Raw genomic sequence first — 21,702 nt, 5'->3', positions numbered from 1 at the left:
CCATGATTCCATTCTCTTAACACTAAGAGGAGGTCACAGAGGGTGGTCCTTCTCTGTCCTTGGCCTTGGAGTCCTCAGACACATAGGGGCTATTGGTTCAAACCCAGTGAGCTTAACACAGATTCGGGGAGTTTATTCCATAATGTGGCGGGGGTTTTTGTTTGTTTGTTTGTTTTGTCTTTTTAGGGCTGCACCTGTGACATATGGAGGTTCCCAGGCTAGGGGTTGAATCGGAGCTGGAGCTGCTGGCCTGCACCACAGTCTCAGCAACTCTGTATCCTAGCTGCGTCTGCAACCTACACCACAGATCACTGCAATGCCGGATCCTTAACCCACTGAGTGAGGCCAGGGATCGAACCTGCACCCTCATGGATACTAGTCGGGCTGGTTAACCACTGAGCCACAACAGGAACTCCCATTCCATAACTTGGGCTTTGTAGGGAGACTTCTTTAGAGACCGGAAGGAAATTCAAGCAGCACAAGCAGTCCAGTGACCTTTCCTTGAGAGAATCAGCCTCCACCCAATCCCAGCGCCTCTGCCCCTGGAACAGAGAGACAAGCACCTCTCTGCTCCGGTGGTTCGTGACCTTCTCCAGAGGACGTGGGCCCTGGCGCTTCCTGTCCACTGGAAGAAGAGCTCAGCATCTGCTGAGTCCAAAATCATGGCCTTTCAAAGACACTCCCTGAAACAGCAGTTGAACAAGAAAAGGACTCGCACAGCCACCATCTGTCTGTTGACCTGAGGGTAGGTTTTAGCTGGTGATACAAGTGATGTTTGGGTACTAGTTGCTGTTCTAAGTACTTCAAGCTCTCACCAAAAAAACCTATGAGGTGGGTCTATTATTATCCCCATTTTACAGATGGAGAAACTGAGGCACGAGTGAGGTCAAGCCACTTATCAGAGACAACACTCTCTCATTCATTCCTGTGAGCATCTGGCAGGCTGTGACAGTTGTAATCCCAACCAGATGTCCCACAGGAACTTTCCAGGTGTTCCTTTGTTACAAGGAATAACTCGCCTTCTCAACTCCATGGCGTGACAAAGGATGCAATCTGCAGCCTCCTTCAAGCCTGCACCTCCAAGGTGTCCTTGTCCTTCTTATGCACAGCCTTAGGGGAGGAGCCCGGGGGTTCACACCTTGGCCAGTGAGGACCCTGGGAATTCAGAAACACAGCTCAGCGCTCAGTAGCCCCCACAGGACCAAGTTGGCCCCGTTTCTCCTTGATGCTGGGGGAGCAGGAGGGGGTGTGCGGGGTGATGGAAGGACCATCCATTGAGTAGAGTAGTTTCTCAAACCTACCACGTGTGCCTTGGTCTCTGCAGCAGGGGATTCAAGTCAGGGCAGCCTTGCGTGGGGACTTGAGGAGGCGCACACGCCATTGCACATGTAGGGGCATGACATGGCCTGCTTTATGCCACCCTGGGAGGCCTCTAGTGTTGTTCCTGGGGCCACCTGACCTGCACTCAAGTGCTCTAGCGCTGAGCTGTATCCCCAGGCCTGGCAACAACCTTTAAACAACACCTTTCATCTGTGTGGCGACACTCAACTCTGCGCAATTAAGTTACACTGTCTCCACCAGGCCCTTCTCTTTGGAAGCTATCAGACTTGGCTCCTCCTAAGGCATTTTCCCTCAGGCCTGCAGCTTCCAGGCCTCAGTCCCTGCGCGAGGTCATCCACAAGGAGAAAAGGACAGAAGCTGCCTGATGAACCCCCAGCCCATTTCCCCGTCCATTGGTTTAGCCCAAGAGCTGGCCAAAGGTCTCCAAAACTACCCACATTCCCCTACCTGGGCTCCCAGCCCTTTGTGTCTATAGGTCTGACCCCCCCATCCCCACTCCCACGCCTCACCCCCCACTCCACTGAGCCTGTTTTGGACGGAAGGTGGGGTGAGGGTGACAGTTAGGGTTACCATCTATTGTCTGCTCCCGGGAAGTCAGTTGCATCCACAGCTCTCTGGTCTGCCCTGAAAAAGCCCGGCAGTCTGTCTCAGTCTTGCCTTCTCTTTGGGGATCCAACAGAGTTGGAGAAACGAGAAACAGAAGGAAAAGATCCAGATGCCAGTAAGAGGAAGGCTACCCAGAGTGTTGACACAGGAAGAGGCCCTGCACCTGGACTGCTGCTGTTCGAGGGCTGACCTGTAGCTCCCAGTAGTCTCAGGGAGGTTCCTGATAACTGGAGGATAGAGGAAGGTAAAAAGGAGCAAGAGCTTCTGTGAATGGAAGACCCAAGAGAGCAGGGGGCACCCGGGTTTGAACCAGGGACCTCTTGATCTGCAGTCAAGTGCTCTACCCCTGAGCTATACCCCCACCTCCCTGGTGCAGGTGCCTAATAACGACCTTTCACCTTTGTAGTCACACCCAAGTCCTACAGATGGAAGGTTTCTATTTATGTCCAGAGAGCTGGAAAGACCAGCTCTTTATTCCTTTGAAAATTCAGCCCAGAGAGGTCTTCCCCCAGGTCCCAGAGTCCCACATTCCTACCCTTCACCTGTCCTCAGTCTGTGGTGACAGCAGCATCCTGGAGGAGCACTGACATTTACCACTGGAAGGGACTTAGAGTTTGTTTTTCTCTTGTTCTTCATTACGAAACAGCACCTTGAAGAGATCCTGCCCAAGCTCTTTGGAGACATGTGCAGGACCTACACCTGAAGGTATATATCCCTTCAGTTGGCACATCTGTGCATTAACCTGGAAGGGGCTGGTGGGGGCGGCTGGGGAAGCTGGTGAACTTCCTACTCCCTAGCTGGGAGCTTTTTTATTTTCCTAGAGTGTGGTAACTCATGTCTCTTAGGCTAATATTTGATGTGTGTAAGCAGGTTGTAGCCTCAATTATATTATTATTGGCTATTATTATCCCCTTGTTTTGGAGGGAAAAACCTGCAGGGATTATGCAGGACTGGCTTCAGAATTTTTCTTTTCTTTTCTTTCCTTCCTTCCTTCCTTCCTTCCTTCCTTCCTTCCTTCCTTCTTTCTTTCTTTCTTTCTTTCTTTCTTTCTTTCTTTCTTTCTTTCTTTCTTTCTTTCTTTTTCTTTCTTTCTCTCTTTCTCTCTCTCTCTCTTTCTTTTTTTAAATGGTTACACTCATAGCATATGGAAGTCCCTGGGCCAGGGATTTAATCTGAGTTGCAGTTGCAAACTGTGCTGCAGATGGGTGACATCAGAGGGCCAGGGATTCTTTTTTATTATTATATTATCAAAGTACAGTTGATTTACAGTGTTGTGCCAATTTCTGCTGTACAGCAAAGTGACCCAGTCATATACATATGTTGTATTATATATATAATAAAATCTTGTATTATCTTCCATCATGTTATATCCTGAGAGACTGGATACAGTTCCCTGTGCTGTGCAGTAGGACCTCATTGCTTGTCCATTCTAAATGGAATAGTTTGCATCTACTAACCCTAAACTCCCAGTCCATCCCACTCCCTCCCCCTCCCCGTTGGCAACCACAAGTCTGTTCTCCACGTCTGTGAGTCTGTTTCCGCCCTGTAGATAAGTTCATTTGTGCCATATTTTAGATTCCACATATAAGTGATATAGTGGTATTTGTCTTTTTTTCTGACTGACTTCACCTAATATGAGAATCTCTGGATGCATCCATGTTGCTGGGATTGGCATTGTTTTGTTCTTTTTATGGCTGAGTAGTATTCCATTGTGTATATTTACCACGTCTTCTTAATCCATTCATCTATTGATGGACATTTAGGTTGCTTCCATGTCTTGGCTATTGTGAATAGTGCTGCTATGAACATATAGGTTCATGTTCTTTTTGAATTGTAATTTTGTCCGGATATATGCCTAGGAGTGGAATTGCTGGGTCCTATGGTAGTTCTATGTTCAGTTTTCTGAGGAACCTGCATACCTTTCTCCATTGTGGTTGTACCAATTTACACTCCCACCAACAGTGTAGGAGGGTTCCCTTTTCTCCACACCCTCTCCAGCATTTATTATTTGGAGACTTATTAATGATATTCTGACTGGTGTGAGTGGTGCCTCAGCATTTCTCTAATAATTAGTGACTTTGAGCATTTTCTCATATGCCTGGTGGCGATCTATGTGCCTTCTTTGGAGGAATGTCTATTTAGGTCTTCTGCCCATTTTTCAATTGGTTTGTTTGGTTTTTTGTTGTTGAGTTGTGTGGGTTATTTATATATTTTGGATGTTAATCCCTTGTCTGTTGCGTTGTTTGCAACTATTTCCTCCTATTCCATAGCTTGCTTTATATATATATATATATATATATATATATATATATATATATATAGTTTCCTTTGCTGTGCAAAAGTTTGTAAGTGTGATTAGGTCAATTTGTTTATTTTTGTTTTTATTTCTATTGCTTTTGGAGACTGACCTAAGAAAACATTTGTACCGTTGATGTCAGAGAATGTTTTGCCTATGTTCTCTTCTAGGAGTTTTACGGTGTCTTGTCTTCTGTTTAAGTCTTTAAGCCATTTTGAGTTTATTTTTGTGCATGGTGTGAGGGTGTGTTCTAGTTTTGTTGATTTACATGCAGCTGTCTGGTTTTCCCAACCCAGTTGCTGAAGAGAGTGCATTTCCCATTTTATATTCTTGCCTCCTTTGTCAAAGATTAACTGACCATAGGTGTCTGGGATTTATTTTTGGGTCCTCTGTTCTGTTCCATGGAAAAATATATCTGTTTCTGTGCTAATACCACACTCTTTTGACGACTGTAACTTTGTAGAATTATCTGAAGTCTGGGAAGTTTATGCCTCCTGCTTTGTTCTTTTTCCTTAGGATTGCTTTGGAAATTCTGGATCTTTTATGGTTCCATATGAATTTTTGGATTGTTTGTTCTACTTCTGCGAAAAATGTCATGAGTAATTTGATAGGGATTGCATTAAATTTGTAGATTGCTTTGAGTAGTATAGGGCTGGGATTCTTAATACATTGTGCCACGGTAGGGACAATATTTACTTTTAAATATTGTTGTTTCTGAGTGTATCGAGGGGTTGAGTGGAGTCGTCCCCTGACAACCAGAATAAGAGGTTCAAGTGGAATAAGGCAGGGCAGTAAACGCACACGCTGAAGTCGGATGCAGGAGTGAATTGGCTAGAAGCGCCCCCGTGTGGTCATGATGTGGGCTTATTGACCTGAAATATGAGCACCTTCAAGAGACAACGGGTCCACCATCTAGATGCCACCACAAAGAATGACAGCACCCAGTAGTACAGAAACCACTGCCTTTGCCAGACTTCCTCCAACATTCCCTGGTCAGCGCTGAAAGACTCTCTAAAGCTGATCACCTATCTTACTGAGAAAACAGCTCGAAGCTCACTCACGCCTGAGAGCTCTGTGAGTCTCTGCTGCTTAGATGGGAAGCAGACTCCAGGGAACATTTCCAGTGTCCCTGTTCAAGGCAGGTGACAGAGGTTCCTGTGTGAAGGCAGGGGCAGGGAGGTAGTCCCACACAGCCTCCTGCTTGCAGCCGCACTGCCCAAACGCTTGCAGCCCTAGCAGGTAGCAGGCAGTCCCCGCAGTCAACTCCCTTCTCTCTGTGCGGAAGCAGCTCAAGACGGAGCCCCTGCAGCCCTTCGGCAAGCACAGCCCTGTGCTCGGTAGTGGGGGAGCACACAGGAGGCGTCGAAGCTCCCATTCCCCCCATGCTGATGCCTGTGTGTGGCAGAGGTGGGACAGTGCCCACATGAAGGGCGGCATCAGCAAGTCTCTGAGAATAAGCATCACTGGGAGTGGGGGTCGGGTCAGCCCTGGAGAAATTCACCTGGGGCTGCAAGAAGAAGCTAGAGAGGCTTTTTCTAGCAAAAGCTCTAAACTATCGAAGCTCTCTTCTGTCCTAGGAAGACTCAATTCCACAGGACCCAGAGGTGAAAAGGCATTTCTTCAATCTGCAGAGAACTGAAAGGGGTACTGAGGGGTGGAGATATTGAGAAAAGTCCTCCAAACGGAGAAGGAACTTTAAGAGTGAAAAACAAAGCAGGCAACTCCATAGAGTAGCCGTATGAAGTTTATTGTGGATGACACCACAGGTGGGGCTGGCCTTCACAGCTGCACTCTGTGCTGTCAGTGGGGTCCAGGGGCATTTAAAGGGGCCACAGCAAAAGACAGAAGCTGCGGGAGAAGCGTGTCTGCACGGATGGCAGCCGAGGTTTTTGCCTCCCCTGTGGGGTCTCATAACCATTAACCCTTGCAAGTCATTAACCATCTGTCAGCAAAAGGCATATTCTTCCAGCGTGCCTTTCAGAGGCAGACAAGGGAAGAGGTTGATGGACACTCGTCTGTCTGGGGTGCATTCCTGGTGAGAAGGCTAAAGCTGTCTTGCAGAAGGGGAGGGGCAAGAGACGGAGCTGACAAAATGGGGTCAGTGTGGTTCAAACACACAGGCCCCTCCCTTGTGATCGCTGTCTGATAAGCACCCGTGTGGCCTCATCAGTACTTCTGTTTGTTTGTCATCAGCCCAGGAGGACAGCTCCACTGCAAACTAAACCCCTTCTCTCTCATTTTCTCCTTCCCCCAAGCCCTGACCCTTCCCACCTGGCAGCCCTGCAGCTTCCCCTCCCCCCAGTTCAAGGCAAGTCACCTAAAGCCACCAGTGTTCTCCTAGAAGAGCTTTTAGAATGATCCAGAACTTTGGCCAAACGGGGCACCCAGGAAAATCATCTCCTGTTTCTGTAATGTGGGTGGATGGAAAAAAAAAAAAGAAAGAGTGCTGTTGAAAAGTAAAACTTCCCAGGCTTAACAAACTCCGAATCCCTAGGGAGGGGCCTGGGGAAGTCCCGCAGCAGCCGCAGGTAGCTACAGTGCCCAGCCGAGCTATGATGTAAGGCCTTGGCATGGTCTTGGCTAGAACCACATTTCTGGTTCTGGGACTTTCCATTGCCCCAGCCTCGGAGATGAGGGGGACCAGTTTCCTCTCTACCCCCACCTCCCCCAGCTACTGGTTGTCCTCTCAATCTCAGCAGTGAATAAAGCCAACCTGAAAGGGCCATTTGGTGTGAGACCTTCAGGGGACACCTGGATTTGAACCAGGGACCTCTTGGATCTGCAGTCAAATGCCCTACCCCTGAGCTATACCCCCTTGCAAGGTATAGTGTCTAACAAATACCCTTTCACCTGTATTGAAATGCCCACACCCACTGTGCACTGCCGTTTCTACGATTCTCAGAAAGTTCTGGAGAGATGGGAATTTTGCCTTCCAGAAAATGAGCACCTTTTGGCCCTCTTCTTCCACATAAATCCCGTCCCAACTTTGGCCCCTAAAAACCTTCTCGTAGTCTCGTTTTTCCCAGTACCACTTTGAAGTTACCTGCTGCAAAAAAAAAAAAAAAAAAAAAAAATCATTGCTAAGAGCTGGACCACCCCTTCTTTCCTTCCTCTCCTCAGCAAGCCCCTTAAGCTTGTCCTCAGCCCTCTCTTCCTCCCCCGCCAAACCCCTGCCCTGTGGATGGTCTGGGGCTCCATTGCCCCACTTGTCCTTGGCTTTGAGAAAGGTCTTGACTGAATCCAGACAAATTGTTTGAATTTTTTGCCTAAGAGGTGACGAGCCCCGTCCTGGGGCCTGGAGAGCCTCCCCAGCAGTCTCAGGGGGACCTCAAACCAGGGGGTCAGCGCAGCCGAAGAACCAGGGCCCTCCCTGAGAAACAGGACCGGAGACTCTATGCTGGATGAACCCCTGGCCCGAGGCACAGCACGGTGAACCTGGCCCCTGGCCAACGCTATCCCCAAGGTTTAAAGGCCCCAAAGACCCCAAAAGTGTAGAGAAAAGGCCTTCACCCAGAGGTGGTGAGAATGCCTGTTACATCCGAGTCCAGGAGACCGAAGCTCAGAAGGCACAGGGGCCTGTGAAGGGAACCCAGCCAAAGGGGGCATAGCCGCCATCACCCCTCAATTTAATGCAGTGATTTTTTTACACTCTCTGTATCTTTCTACAGTGTCTAGCCCAACCCTAAGCATGAAAGTTGGTTTGCAATAACTATTTGTTGGATGGAAGGAAAGAGAGAAAAACTAGCAAAGACATTTTTGTCTGGGGTAAATGCAAATTACCTCAGGTACCACCAGCCACGTGAACACTGCTGCTGTTTATCCAAACTTGTGCGAGTACGTTCTCCCGCGTTTGGGTTGGAGCCCTTCCTCCCGGAGGTGAGCCAGTTCACAGCTCAAGACGCTCTCTCACGGTCATTCTCCCTCACGGGTCTTCTGGCTCCTTCGAAATGTTCCCTCTCTTGCTGAAAAGTAAAAAAAGCCAGGAAGGAATCGGAGAAATGCTCGATTAAAGTTTCTCTTGTTTGGAGTTCCCGTCGTGGCTCAGCGGTCACGAACCCGACTAGCATCCACGAGGACATGGTTCTGAGCCCTAGCCCTGCTCAGCCGGTGAAGTACCCGTGAGCTGCGGTGTAGGTCGCAGAGGCGGTTCTGATTCCCTGCGGCTATGGCTGTGGTGGAGGCCGGCAGCTGCAGCTCCGATTTGACCCCTAGCCTGGGAATCTCCACGGGTGCGCCCTAAAAAAAGACAAAAATAATAATAATAAAACATTTTAAAGCTTCCCTGAAAGACGTTGCAGGGGACCTAAGCAAAGGGCACGCTTTTAGGTGGTCCCCCAAACTAACAACTTCACAGCAATGTCGATGCTCCTGGATTGGCCTAGAGATTTAACGCAATTCCAGTCAAAATCCCAGTTAGGATTTTTATCGTCTTTGACATGCTAACGCAAAAAGTTATGTGGGAGGAGTCCCCTGGTGGCTTAGTGGTTGAGGACCCAGTGTTGTCACTGCTGGGGCACAGGTTCAATCCCTGACACAGGAAATTCCGCATGCTGCAAGTACCGGCCAAAAAGAAAAGTTATGTAGGAAAAGGAAGAGCTGGGAATAGCTAGTGTTTTCCTGAAGAACAAGAGCTGGGCAAAGAAACTAGTGCTATCAGATGTGAAGACATAAAATCGGTAAGATGGTGTTGTATTGGCACGAGGATAGACACACAAGACCGATAGAGCAGAATCGGACCAGAAATGGACCTCTCCATAGAGAGAAACTGATAAACGAGAGAGCTGGCATTGTAGCACAATGGAGAAAGAGCAGGTTTTTTGATAAATGGTGCTAAGACAATTGGATGGCCATACACAAAGTAAATTCTGGAAGGATTTAAGACTTAAGTATAAGAGACCAATCTGCAAACTTTTAAAAGAAAAAGTAACAGAAAACCCTTATGACCTTGGAATAAGAGAAGGATTGATTAATTAAGACGTACGTAAATACGATGAAGAAAAGGATTGGTCGATTCTAGTTTGTTGACAGTAGGAATTTCTGTGTACTGAGAGTCTCCAGAAAGAAAGCGAAAGGGAGAGTCATAGATCAGAAGACGCATGTCAATCGTTATGTCAGCCCAGGAATAGTCGGAAAACAGAAAGCACTCTAGGCTGTTCAGCAGAGAGAATGTGATACAGGCGATTGGTTAACTAGGTTTAGGAGAAGTAACACAGCAGAAAGAGAGCCTCGAGACAGTGCAGAGATAATAACCAGGAAGCAGCTGCCCTAGTGCTAAGAGAATAACTGAAGAGGTTGCAGGAGGCTTGGAGGGGGGCCCTCTAACGTGTTGGGACTCCAGCTTGTGGGGCAAGAGCACCGCCCAGCTGGTGCTGGTACCCTGGGAACACAGAAGGCTGGTCTCCCAGAGAAGTACTGAAAATAAGGCTGGTTCTAGGCCTGCCAAACAAAAGTGTGGGCATTTAAACCAGTGCCATCCAGGTGGAGGATCATGGCTGGGGTCCCCTGACAAGAGCGGGCAGAACAAAGCACGTTCTGGTCTGCTTTTGTCATCATAGACCACTTCGCATTTTCTTGTTGGTTATAAAAATGGAATGAGACATCACGCACTCTTTTTCTCTGCCTCCTTTCACTCAGCCTGTTTTCAGATTTGTCCATATTGCTGCATATGTATCATTTCTTTTTATTGCTCGGTAGTGCTCTCTCTGTTCAGTTTTGTGTACCCACCCGCTATTCACCTGTTTATGGTCATTTATTTGATTTCCAGTGTTTGGCTATTGCTAATAAAGCTGCTATGACACTCACATACAGATTTTTGGATATATGCTTTCGCTTCTTTTGGTTAAACACCTGTGAGTAGATCAGCTGAATCAAAGCGATTGTAACATTTTACAGTCAGCCAAGAGTGTATTCGCCCTGCAGTTGCTCCATATCCTTGTCAACAACTGATAAGACCTGGAGTTCCCATCGTGGCTCAGCAGTTAACGAACCCAGCTGGCATTCAGGAGGACGCAGGTTCTATCCCTGGCCTCGCTCAGTGGGTTAAGGATCTGGCAATGCTGTGAGCTGTGGTGAAGGTTGCAGACCTGGCTCGGATCCCGTGTTGCTGTGCCTGTGGCATAGGCCGGTGGCTACAGCTCTGATTCGACCCCAGCCTGGGAACCTCCGTGTGCCGAGGATGCAGTCCTAAAAAGACAAAAAAAAAAAAAAAAAAGGTATGGTCTCTCTTTTTAGCTTTAGTTATTCAAACAGGTGTGTAATTATATTAGGTGATTTTAATCTCGTTGTGGTTTTAGTTTGCTTTTCTCTAATGACTAGGGAGCACCCTCAGCTATGTTTGGTATAGCTGGAACCACTTTTCCAGGGTCATTTTTCTCGAACAAGTTCAAGTTAAGGTTGACCAAAATCAGCATCCACATGCTATTTGGGAAGTGGAATGAAGCAGCAGAGCCCTTCATTGTTGTGGTTAGGTGCTATGACAGACAGACACAGACACTCACAGATGCCAGCCTATCCGGGCTCTCCCCTGTTGTGTCCAGCTTCTCTTCCCAACTGCCTGTCCATCAACAGTAACCCCAGTGCCATCACCAGATATCTGGCTGAGGACCTACAGAAGCAGTTGCTAGCAGAAGTGGTAATTTTCTTTTCTTTTCTTTTTTTGTCTTTTTGCCTTTCTAGAGCCGCTCCCACGGCATACGGAGGTTCCCAGGCTAGGGGTCCAATCGGAGCTGTAGCCGCCGGCCTACGCGATCCGAGCCCCGTCTGCAACTTACACCACAGCTCACGGCAATGCCAGGTCCTCAACCCGCTGAGCAAGGCCAGAGATCGAACCCGCAACCTCATGGTTCCTAGTCGGATTCGTTAACCACTGCGCCACGACGGGAACTCCCAGAGGTGGTAATTTTCTATCAACTTTTTCACCAGTGTCCTCATGACCTCACTCCAGGGGTGGGATGTGCTTGGCTGCCCAAGCACAGATTTCCTGGCTTCTCTGACTTTTCCACCTTGTCTTGCTTTAGGAAGGCTCGGAAGTGACTGTTCTTTGATCCTCCAACTCCCCCTTCTGGACTGTTACTTCTCCCAGCTCTTGATAGCATCACGTAGTCTTATTTGCATAACAATTCCTTTGTTCGATAATAGTGCAGTGATTCTGCTTCTCTGATGAATACTGACTGGCACATCTCACTGGGTTTGTTTCTCACTTTTTCGCTCATGTATGAAATGTACAAAAACGCATCGATCATGGAGTTCCCGTCGTGGCTCAGGGGTTAATGAATCTGACTAGGAACCATGAGATTGCAGGTTCGGTCCCTGCCCTTGCTCAGTGGGTTAACGATCCAGCGTTGCCGTGAGCTGTGGTGTAGGTTGCAGACAGCGGCTCGGATCCCGCATTGCTGTGGCTCTGGCGTAGGCCAGCGGCTACAGCTCCAATTGGACCCCTAGCCTAGGAACAGCCCAAGAAATAGCAAAAAGACAAAAAAAAAAAAAATGCATCGATCATAGGTGTTCATCTTGATGAATAAAAAAAAATACACCTGTGTAATCTCACATCCAGATCAAGAAATAGAACATTAGGCAGAGGTGGATGGAAAGAGATATAAGGGACGGGAGTTCCTGTTGTGCCTCAGCAGAAACGGGCCCAACTATTATCCGTGAGGATGTGGGTTCAATCCCTGCCCTGCTCGGTGGGTTAAGGATCTGGAGTTGCGGCGTAGGTTATAGACGCAGGTTGGATCTGGTGTTGCTGTGGCTGTGTTGTAGACTGGCAGCTGCAGCTCCAATTGGACCTCTAACTTGGGAACTTCCATATGTTGCAGGTGCTGCCCTAAAAAAGCAAAAAAAAAAAAAAAAAAAAAAAAAAAAAAAAGAGAGAGAGAGAGACAAAGAAAGAGAAGGGATGGAGTAGGGAATTGGTCTTCCCTGCGTGTACATTTTTAGATAGCCTCGACTTTTATATCATTTTAACGTCTTCCATTTCCAAAAAAATAACTCAAGTACAAAGAGATGAACCTGAAAATAAATATAAATAACCTCCAAACCTTATGGTATATCGCATTGATAACATGACCACAAAGAAGGAAACGCCTTCAGTGGTAAACATTCTAAGGGAGAAAGAGGTACTAAACTTGACCTAGAAAGTCACTTGGGTGTCACCTGCCGAACCTATGATTTTCAGCAGATGAGTAAATATATTGATGGTTAGGAAAACCTAATTTCTAATTGTGGGAGAAAGGAGATATCAATTTGGAACGGAGATAGGCAAGGAAGAACTGTGGAGTTGGACTGGAATTGTAAGTAGCTTGTGAATACACACACACACACACACACACACACACACGTAACTCTGCCCTCAGAAAAAGTGCTAGAAACTCAGTTGCAATGAGCACTCCTTATGCCCATATCGTGGTTTTTAAATAACCATTTAAAAGAACAAGAGGTTTGGCTGATTCCAGGGCTGGACAAGAAACCTAAAAGATAAACTATGGAATATTTTGTGCCAGAAAGAATGAAAGTGCTCAAAAACTGATGGGTCATTCAACAGAACAGGGCCAGCTTGAAGAGGCTCACCACTAGCTAAATCTGGGACAATTTGAGCATCAAAACCAAAAGAGGAATGTATTATAGCTCATCACATGATCCATGAATCCAGGGTAGTAAGTTTGTTTTTTTTTTTTTTTCATTTTAGGTAGAGAAAGGACCACATTACGAAATCTTTACAGAAAAGTCAAACTATAAATGTTAAAAGGATAGAAATATAAAACAATCGTTTTATAACCATCATTGTAAAAACTGACTCAGATAAGAATCATTAATGAATGTTGGAGTTCCCGCCACGGCTCAGTGGTTAACGGATTTGACTAGGGACCCGGAGGTTGAGGGTTCAATCCCTGGCCTCACTCAGTGGGTTAAAGATCCCGCATTGCCCTGAGCTGTGGTGTAGGTCTCAGACGTGGCTTGGATCCCGCATTGCTGTGGCTGTGGTACAGGCCAGCGGCTACAGCTCCCATTCAACCCCTAGCCTGGGAACCTCCATATGCCGGGAGTGCGGCCCTAAAAAGACAAAAAAAAAAAAAAAAAAAAAAAAAAAAAAGAATCATTGATGTATGCTAAATTTGTTGAATGAAAATTATTAAGGAACAGAATATAGAAAATCTGTCAAACACCACTTAAATTGATGAATCAAATTCAACTTCATCCATAATGTAACAAACTAGAAGTTCCCGTTGCAGCGCAGCAGTTAACAAACCCGACTAGGATCCATGAGGATGCGGGTTCCATCCCCGGCCTCACTCAGTGGGTTAAGGATCCAGGGTTGCCCGTGAGCTGTGGTGCTGAGGCTCGGATCCCGGGTTGCTGGGACTGTGGTATAGGCCAGTAGCTGTAGTTCTGATTCAACAGGCTGGGGGTCGAATCCAAGGTACATGGTGTATCAGGTAGTGCAATCCCTCCAACTTTATTCTCTTTGCTGTTCCTACATGTCTTGCTGTTCCTGGTCTTTTGAATGTCCATACAAATTTTAGAATCAGCGTATAAATATCCACAGAAAAATTATGTGGACTTGCTGAGTCTATAGATAAAGATGAGACAAGAACTGGCATTGTTACTGTATTTAGTTCTTCATTCTATTAACTTAGTATATTCACCATTTTTTAGGTCTTTTAATTTTTCTCAGTGATAATCTACAGTGTTTCATAAAGAGATGTATGTATATATCTTTATTCCTCAGTAGTTTTTATATTACTGTAAATAGAATTGTTCGAACATTTTCTAACTCTTAAATTTCTGTCTTACAGAAAAATAAATTTTTAAATATTTTAACCTTCTATCAAGTGACATGTAATTTATCTGCCGATGTTAGTTGTTCATCTGTACAGTTTTGGATTTTCTGCACACCTAATAATACCTGTGAGTAGTGACGATGTTATTTCTTCCTTTTTTAAATCATTTGTGACTTTAATTCCTTTCTCTCTCCTTATCACACTAGCCAGGACCTTGGAAACATCATCGAATAGATGTGGTTAGGGTTGTCACTGCCTTTTTCCCAATCCCAAAGGAAAATCTTCTGGTATCTCCTCATTAAATGTGATGCATCCTTCCAAAGAAGACATACAGACAGATGGCCAGCAGGCACCTGAAAAAAATGCTCAACATCACTAATTATCAGAGAAACTCAAATCAAAACTACAATGAGGTACCACCTCACACCGGTCAGAATGGCCATCATTAGTAAGTTTACAAAGAACAAATCCTGGAGAGGGTGTGGAGAAAAGGGAACCCTCCTGCACTGTTGGTGGGAATGTAAATTGGTACAACCACTATGGAGAACAGTATGGAGGTTCCTCGGAAAACTATACATAGATCTACCATATGACCCAGCAATGACACTCCTGGGGATATATTGAGACAAAACATTCATTCAAAAAAATACACACAACCCTATGTTCATTGCAGCACTAGTCACGATAGCCAAGACATGGAAACAACCTAAACGTCCATCAACAGATGAATGGATTAAGAAGATGGGTATACGTATAAATGGGATACTACTCAGCCATGAACAAGAACAGAAAATGCCATTTGCAGCAACATGGATGCATCTAGAGACTCTCATACCAAGTGACGTAGGTCAGAAAGAGAAAGACAAATCCCATGTAAGATTACTTCTATGTGGAATCTAAACTATGAACCTATTGCAGAACAGACACAAGGAACAGACTTGTGGTTGCCACGGGGGAGGGAGGGGGAGTTTGGGGTTAGTAGATGCCAATTGTTACCTTTAGAATGGATAAGCAATGAGGTCCTACTCTACAGCACAGGGAACTACATCCAGCCTCCTGGACTAGAACATGATGGAAGATACCACAAGAAAGGGAATGTGTGTATATATGTATGACTGAGTCACTTTGCTGTGCAGCAGAAATTGGTACAACATTGTAAATCAACTATACTTTAATTTTTAAAAATGTGACGTTTACTATAGAAGTTTTCTAACACCCTTTATAGATGGATAATGCTGCCTTCTTTAGGAAGGCTGAATAATGTCTCCCAAAGATAACAAATTGTAATCTCTGGAGTCCCTGCTGTGGCACAGTGGAAATGAATCTGACCAGCATCCATGAGGATGTGGGTTCGATCCCTTTCCTTGCTCAGTGGGTCAAGGATCCTGTGTTGCTATGGCTGTGGTGTGGGCCAGCAACTGTAGCTCCAATTTGACCCCTAGCCTGGGAACTTCCATATGCCCGGGTGTGGTCCTAAAAAAAAAAAAAAAAAAAAATTGTAATCCCTGAAACCTGTGTACCTCACAGGGGGAAAGGGTCTTTGAAGATGTAAAAGGATCTTGAGCTGGGAGATTATCATGGGCGGCCCTCCGTGCAGTCACACAGGTGTCCAATAAGAGAGAGGCAGAGGAAGATCTGACACAGACAAAAGAGGAGGCGGCAGTAGGACACGAAGCTCAAGACTGGAGTGATGCAGCCACAAACCGAGGAATGCTGGCAGCTTCTGGAAGCTGGCAGAAGCGAGGAAGAGATTTCCTGTAGGGGCCCTGGAGGGAGGGCATCACTCCGGACACATAGATTTTGGCTCAGTGAAACTGATCTTGAACTTCCGGCCACAGAAGTGTAAAACAATAAACATGTGTTGTTTGAAGCCACCAAATCTGTGACTGTTACAGCAATAATAGAAAACTATGCTGGCTCAGAGTTGGTTTTGTTTTTTTTTTTAAATCATGAATAGATGTTGACGTTTTCAAATGCTTTTGGGAATTTTATTCTATTCATTCTATTAAGATGAATTTATTGATGTGATGAATTGTATTAATTGATTTTCAAATGTCAACTCAACCTTGAATGCCTGGACTGCATCTGATTGGTCTTAATGTTTTATCCTCTTAGATATTGTTGGGGAGTTCCCACTGTGGCCCAGCAGGGATCAAGAGCATCTCTGGGAGTTCCCATCATGGCTCAGCAGTTAACAAACCCGACCAGCATCCAAGAGAACACGGGTTCGATCCCTGGTCTCACTCTGTGGGCTGAGGATCCAGCGTTGCCGTGAGCTGTGGTATAGCCGGCAGCTACAGCTCCGATTGGACCCCTAGCCTGGGAAACTCCATATGCCACAGGTAGGGTCCTAAAAGGACAAAAAAAAAAAAAAAAAAAAAAAAAAAAAAAAAGAGCTTCTTTGGAGCTCTGGGATGCAGGTTCCATCCCTGGCCTAGTGCGGTGGGTTAAAGGACCCTGTATTGCTGCACCTTTGACAGAGGTTGCAATTGCAGCTCAAATATGATTCCTGGCCAGGGAACTCCACCTAACGCAGGGTAGCCAAAAAGGATTTTTAAAAAAAAATTATTATTGGAGTCCTCTAGTTGACAAGAGAGATTGACCTATATTATTCCTCTTGTCTTTCCAGGTTTTTGTTTTTTTTCTTGTCTTGCTTTAGGGTCATGAGGAATTTCCCTGGCCAGGGATCAAACCAGTGTCACAACAGTGGCAATGCCAGATCCTTAACTTGCTGAGCCAGCAGGGAGCTCTTGGCTTTCAATATCAATCACACTGGGCTCATAAAATATCTTGGAAAGAATTCCTTATTTTTCTAATTCTCTGATAAATTGTATATAAGATTTGTATTAGTTCTTCCTTCCGTATTTGGAAGATTTCACCAGTGAAATCTTCCAAGACTTGAGCTTTCCTCCTGAGAAGGGTACTGGCACGGAGTCTATTTAATAGATACAAAAAGAACTCAAGTGTCTGTTTCTTCTTGGTCAGTTATAAGAAATCATGTTTTTCAGGAGTTCCCATCATGGCTCAGCAGTAATGAACCTGACTAGCATCCATGAGGACGCAGGTTTGATCCCTGGCCTTGCTCAGTGGGTTAAGGATCCGGTGTTGCTCTGAGCTGTGGTGTAGGTCGCAGACGTGGCTTGGATCTGGCAGTTGCATGCAGCTCCGATTCGACCCATAGCCTAGGAACTTCCATATGCTACATGTGTGGCCTTATAAAGACCAACAACAACAACAAAAAAAAAAAAAAAAAAAAGAAAGAAAGAAAGAAAAGAAAAGAAAAAAAAAAGAAAGAGAGAAAGTTGTTTTTCAAGGGATTCGATATTTTCCTTGAAAATTATATCTAACTTTTGGGACGCCTTGGCATCGAGCTGTTCACAATATTCTTCTTTTATCCCTTCGATGTCTCCAGGCTCTGAAGGCTCTGTCACGGAGCATGCTTCATGTCCCTACCTGTGCCTTCTCTCCTTTTCTCTCCACAGTCTTGCCAAGGGCTCACCAATTTTGTTGGTTTTTTCACCGACTTGGGCTTTGTCGATTGGGTCACTGAGCACTTGCTCTCTGTTCTTATCTTCATCATCTCCTTTCTTCTACATTCTTTGGGTTTAATCTGTGGTTCTTTTCCTGATTTCTTGAAATGGCTGCTTCTATTGCAAATTGTTCCGCCTCTCCTCCTTTTCCAGTATGAGAGTGGAAGGCGTTAAAGGTCCATTAAGTGTGACGTGAGGTGTCACGCAGGTGTTACATGCGTTCTGTGTTCATCATCATTTGTTTCAAAGTACGTTCTAATTGCTGTGCGTTATGTAGAAGAGTCCTGAAATTTCCATTGCTTATGCTTCAGATATTCTGATCCTTGTCTGGACTGTTCCTCACCCCCCACACCTCGTCTGCCTAGCAAATACCCACTGCAGTGCTTCGCTCAAGCTGCATGTGTCGAAAAGCCACCGTGACCCCCAGGAAAGACCTAGAAGTCCTGCATGCGACTGCATGTTGTTTGCACAGCCATCCCCTTGTCTCCCTGCTAGGATCTCTCAGGTGCCTCTCCCACTCAGCATCCAGCTCCTTTTGCAGCAGCAGCGGCATCTGTCAACATCATGTTTAACCCTCACCAGTGTCTGTCCAACTAACAGCCTTGTATGCTTGCTCTCCTGGGGCAATGGTCATTTCAGATATTCTCTTTTATCCAGAGAAACCTATAAATTGTCCTAGATTTTTCTATTTGGGGGAGTCCAAATTACATCTCCCAGACAATCTCTCAGCACCAGAACGTGACATAAAAATTCTTTGTTATACCAAAAACCCTGGGGTGTTTTTTTTTAGAAAATATGGCCGCTTCGATTGCACACACTCCATGCTCAACACCAGGCTGAGGACTTGCAGATACTCAGTATGGGCTTGTTGACTAATTTCTACTGAGTAGGTTTTGTCCCTCGCCAAGCTAGAAAGGACTCAGTGTCCCTATAAAATACTCCTAATTTCGTCTGACTAGGCTTTGATGTGACAGGCGTCCCTCCAGAAAGGAATACAGTCATCACCAGGTCATCAAAAATTGATGACTCAAGGGTCGGCCTTATAAAACGTCAACATCTCTTGTAAACATGAGTCAGAATCTGAGTAATAAACTTGTTTCTGTTATAATTAACAGTGTCATTGCTGGGGTTGGCCGTGTTCTGAACAGTAAGTATTCCTGAAAGTACATGGTGAGAAATCTAATTTTATTTTAAAATAAAACACAATTTTCAAAAGCTGGGGTGGGAGAGAGGACTTAGTTATGGGAAAATCCAATCAATTCACTAACTGAAATTCAATATTTTGAATTCTTTAAAAAACATCTAAAAGCCCTGATGCTTGTTTCATACGTCTGGATTTTTCCACATTTGGAGTTTGCTTAAAGTAAGACCCACCTAGATTCTTTGCTGTGCTTCTCAACTTTACTGGCTCAAAGTGACCTCACTTTTGCCCCCCAGGGGGAGTCCAGGCCCAGAGCCTTTGCCTCTGCGAGGAAGCCTGGAAGGTCCCGGAGTTCAATTCTTCATCCCTGAGGCTCAAAGCTCTGATCTCACGGATGATGCAGAGGCCTGGGTGGGTCCCTGTCTAGGCTGTTGTCAGGCACTTCAGCATATCAGAATAGCGGAGGCTATGGAAGATTCTAGAAAGCATGAAGGGCCATTGTGAATGCCAGGGCACTGAAACGGCTCCCACATTTTGCCACACACCCACCTTGCCCCAGACTCTCTAAAGCCACATCGGGAGCTTCCCGATGGCTGAGGGTGATGTCACCACTGTGGAAACTGAGCCTCCTTGGAGCTGTGCTTCTCAGACTGAGGCAGAGACACACCCCCTGCCCCCCCCCACCCCCGGCCCAGGACAGAGGCCAAGAGAGACGAGGCAAATGGGAGCAAGAGAGGGACTTGAAGTTTCAAGTCATCAACCCTTTTTAGCAGTTCATAAGCATGCAATCTTTCAAAATTCAAACAGGCGTGGACGTGTCACAAAAGGGCTACAAGATTTCTGTGCATCATTAAAGTATGACGACTCAACACAACTTCCAGTTTGCGGAGGGCCGTTTCACGCAGTGGCCGGCCCACAAGGCAGGCACAGTCTTGGCTCCCTCCTCGAGTGCCATGGCGTGAATGTCTGTGAAGGGCTGGTCCACAGCCAGCCGGTCCTAGAGACGGGCAGAGCCTCCCCGCAGAAGAGCTGGAAAGGAGGTGGCCCCTCAGAGCCCCCTGTGGCTCCTCCTGAGCGATTCTAGAAAGAACCCAGTGCCCGCCCCATAGAGGAAGTCCAGAGCCAACGCTGGTTCTCCAGCTCTGAGGGCTGCAGGGCAGGTTCTCTGTGCAAGCTCTTGGTACCTTCTTTCCCTTGGGTGTGAGAAAGGCATGTGTGAGAGGCATCAAGCTTGAACAGACACCACCTGGAGTCAAGGACATCTTCCCTGATGCCCAGCCAACTTCTGCCAAGCCCTGGTATGGGTCAGGATGGGCCGGGGTCTGCTGCAGTAACTGTGAAACCCAAAGTCATGGGGCTTATTACAGTAACGGCTCGTTTCACGCTTGTGCTACGTGCTCATCAGAAGTTGGCTAGGAGACCTATTCGAGGTCACCAGGATAGAGGCTGATAGAATAATCACCTTCTCCAATATTGCCGGTCACCATGGCAAAGGGAAAGAAATCTTTGAAAGGCCCCAATTAAATGCTTAGCTCAGAAATGACAACTCATCGGCCAGAACACATCACAATCCAATCCAGGCAGAAAAGGCCAGGAAGCACAATCCAGCCGCATCCGTCAGGGAAGTGAACTAGAAATATTGGGTGAAGAGCAGTATGACCTTGCTGAAAGGCCTAGGACTGGACGTTTGGGCCATGTGCCCGGTGCCAAGGGAAAACCTCAGAACTAAGGGACCAGAGGGAAAAACGCGGGCTGTGCTCAAGCACAGAGGCACCTGCAGGAGATCCCGGGGTCAGCACCCCCCACATCTAAACAGTCTGAACCGCCTGCTTCAGCCTCTCCCCTCCTGGGGCTGACATGTGGTCTCATGGTCACCAGCCTCGCCAGGCTCCTTCAGAGGGGGCTATGGGTGCGCAGTGCCCTTGCTCCGCAGAGGAGGTGGGGTGGGAGTGGTGACAGCCCAGAGGAGAGTGCCTTCTTGGGACCATAGTTCGTCACACTGCATAGAACAAGGAGTCAAGATTCGTATTAAGTGAGACAAAGAACATATGCATGACTGGAGTTGACACAACATTGTAAATTAACCATAATTAATTTTTTAAAATTTAAAGGCTTAAAACATAAAGATTTGTATGAAGTGGTTCATTTATGCTCTGTAAACCTACCCTGTACCAGACACGGTAGGGGAGAGGAGAGAAAGGAGATCTGAAGGCTGCAGGGCCAGCTACCCAGGATGCTTTGCAGTGAGTGGATCCCAGTCTTTAGTGGCAGGTTGGGTGGGTCGTTATTCCCCAGGTTCAGGTGTGTATCCGAGCCCCACTCCCACCCCACCCATAAACCCTACTAGGAGCTTGTTAAAAATAGACCTTCTTTCTAAAAAGCTTTCCCCACAATAGTAAGGACCCATCCCCAGAGATTTAGATTCAGCAGCTCCAGGAATTGGCCCGCTCGCAATTCTCTGCTTGGCTGATGGTGAGGTGACAGGCGGTGTCACGGGATTAACACTGTCAGTCCTCAGGCTCTGAGGCCCGGGGGCCGTGTGTACTTAACATCTTCCATTTGGTGGGAGTTTGAGCATCTATAAAACAACTCAGGAAACATGCATCAGATTCCCTTATCTGGGCACTTCAAAAGAAAGCTAGGGCAGAGGATGTGGGGAGGGGTCTGTCCCAGGAAGGCCCAGGTGGGGTCCTGCTTGGTTACACTTTGAACAAAAGAAAAATCAAGGACTTGACTATGAAGCTAAGGAAGCTTCAGAGCACACCCCTTGCGCCAGCTCTTACCTTCTCTTCAAAATTTGTAATTCTGTGAAGGTTTATTTTCTTAAAAATAGTCCCCGAATTATACAAGCTTCCGGCCCACAAAACAGGGGTCTGGGAGAGGGGAGGCATGATTTGGAAAGGATAAAAAACACGTGGAAGAAGAGCGAGAGGAAAAAAAAAAAATTGGAAGACAACCTCCGAGTAGATTCCAGAACATTCTCCCACAGTGAGTAGGTCCAATTTGCCTGGT

The 21,702-nt window shown here is 46.4% G+C and overlaps 1 long non-coding RNA gene and 2 other non-coding genes across 3 annotated transcripts; 1 reads left to right on the top strand and 2 right to left on the bottom strand.

The window, feature by feature from the left end:
- On the top strand, positions 301-10,046 carry LOC106506878. The gene is made up of 2 exons (XR_002340272.1): positions 301-2,652; positions 7,912-10,046. It is a non-coding gene; the product is annotated as an uncharacterized LOC106506878 (long non-coding RNA).
- Positions 2,237-2,308, bottom strand: TRNAC-GCA. The gene has a single exon. It is a non-coding gene; the product is annotated as a tRNA-Cys (tRNA).
- On the bottom strand, positions 6,986-7,058 carry TRNAC-GCA. The gene has a single exon. It is a non-coding gene; the product is annotated as a tRNA-Cys (tRNA).

This window comes from Sus scrofa, chromosome 18, assembly GCF_000003025.6.
Source record: "Sus scrofa isolate TJ Tabasco breed Duroc chromosome 18, Sscrofa11.1, whole genome shotgun sequence".
In the NCBI taxonomy this organism is placed as follows: Eukaryota; Metazoa; Chordata; class Mammalia; order Artiodactyla; family Suidae; genus Sus; species Sus scrofa.
The sequence above is the reverse complement of the archived record's forward strand: the minus strand, read 5'-3'. Positions and strand labels throughout refer to the sequence as shown.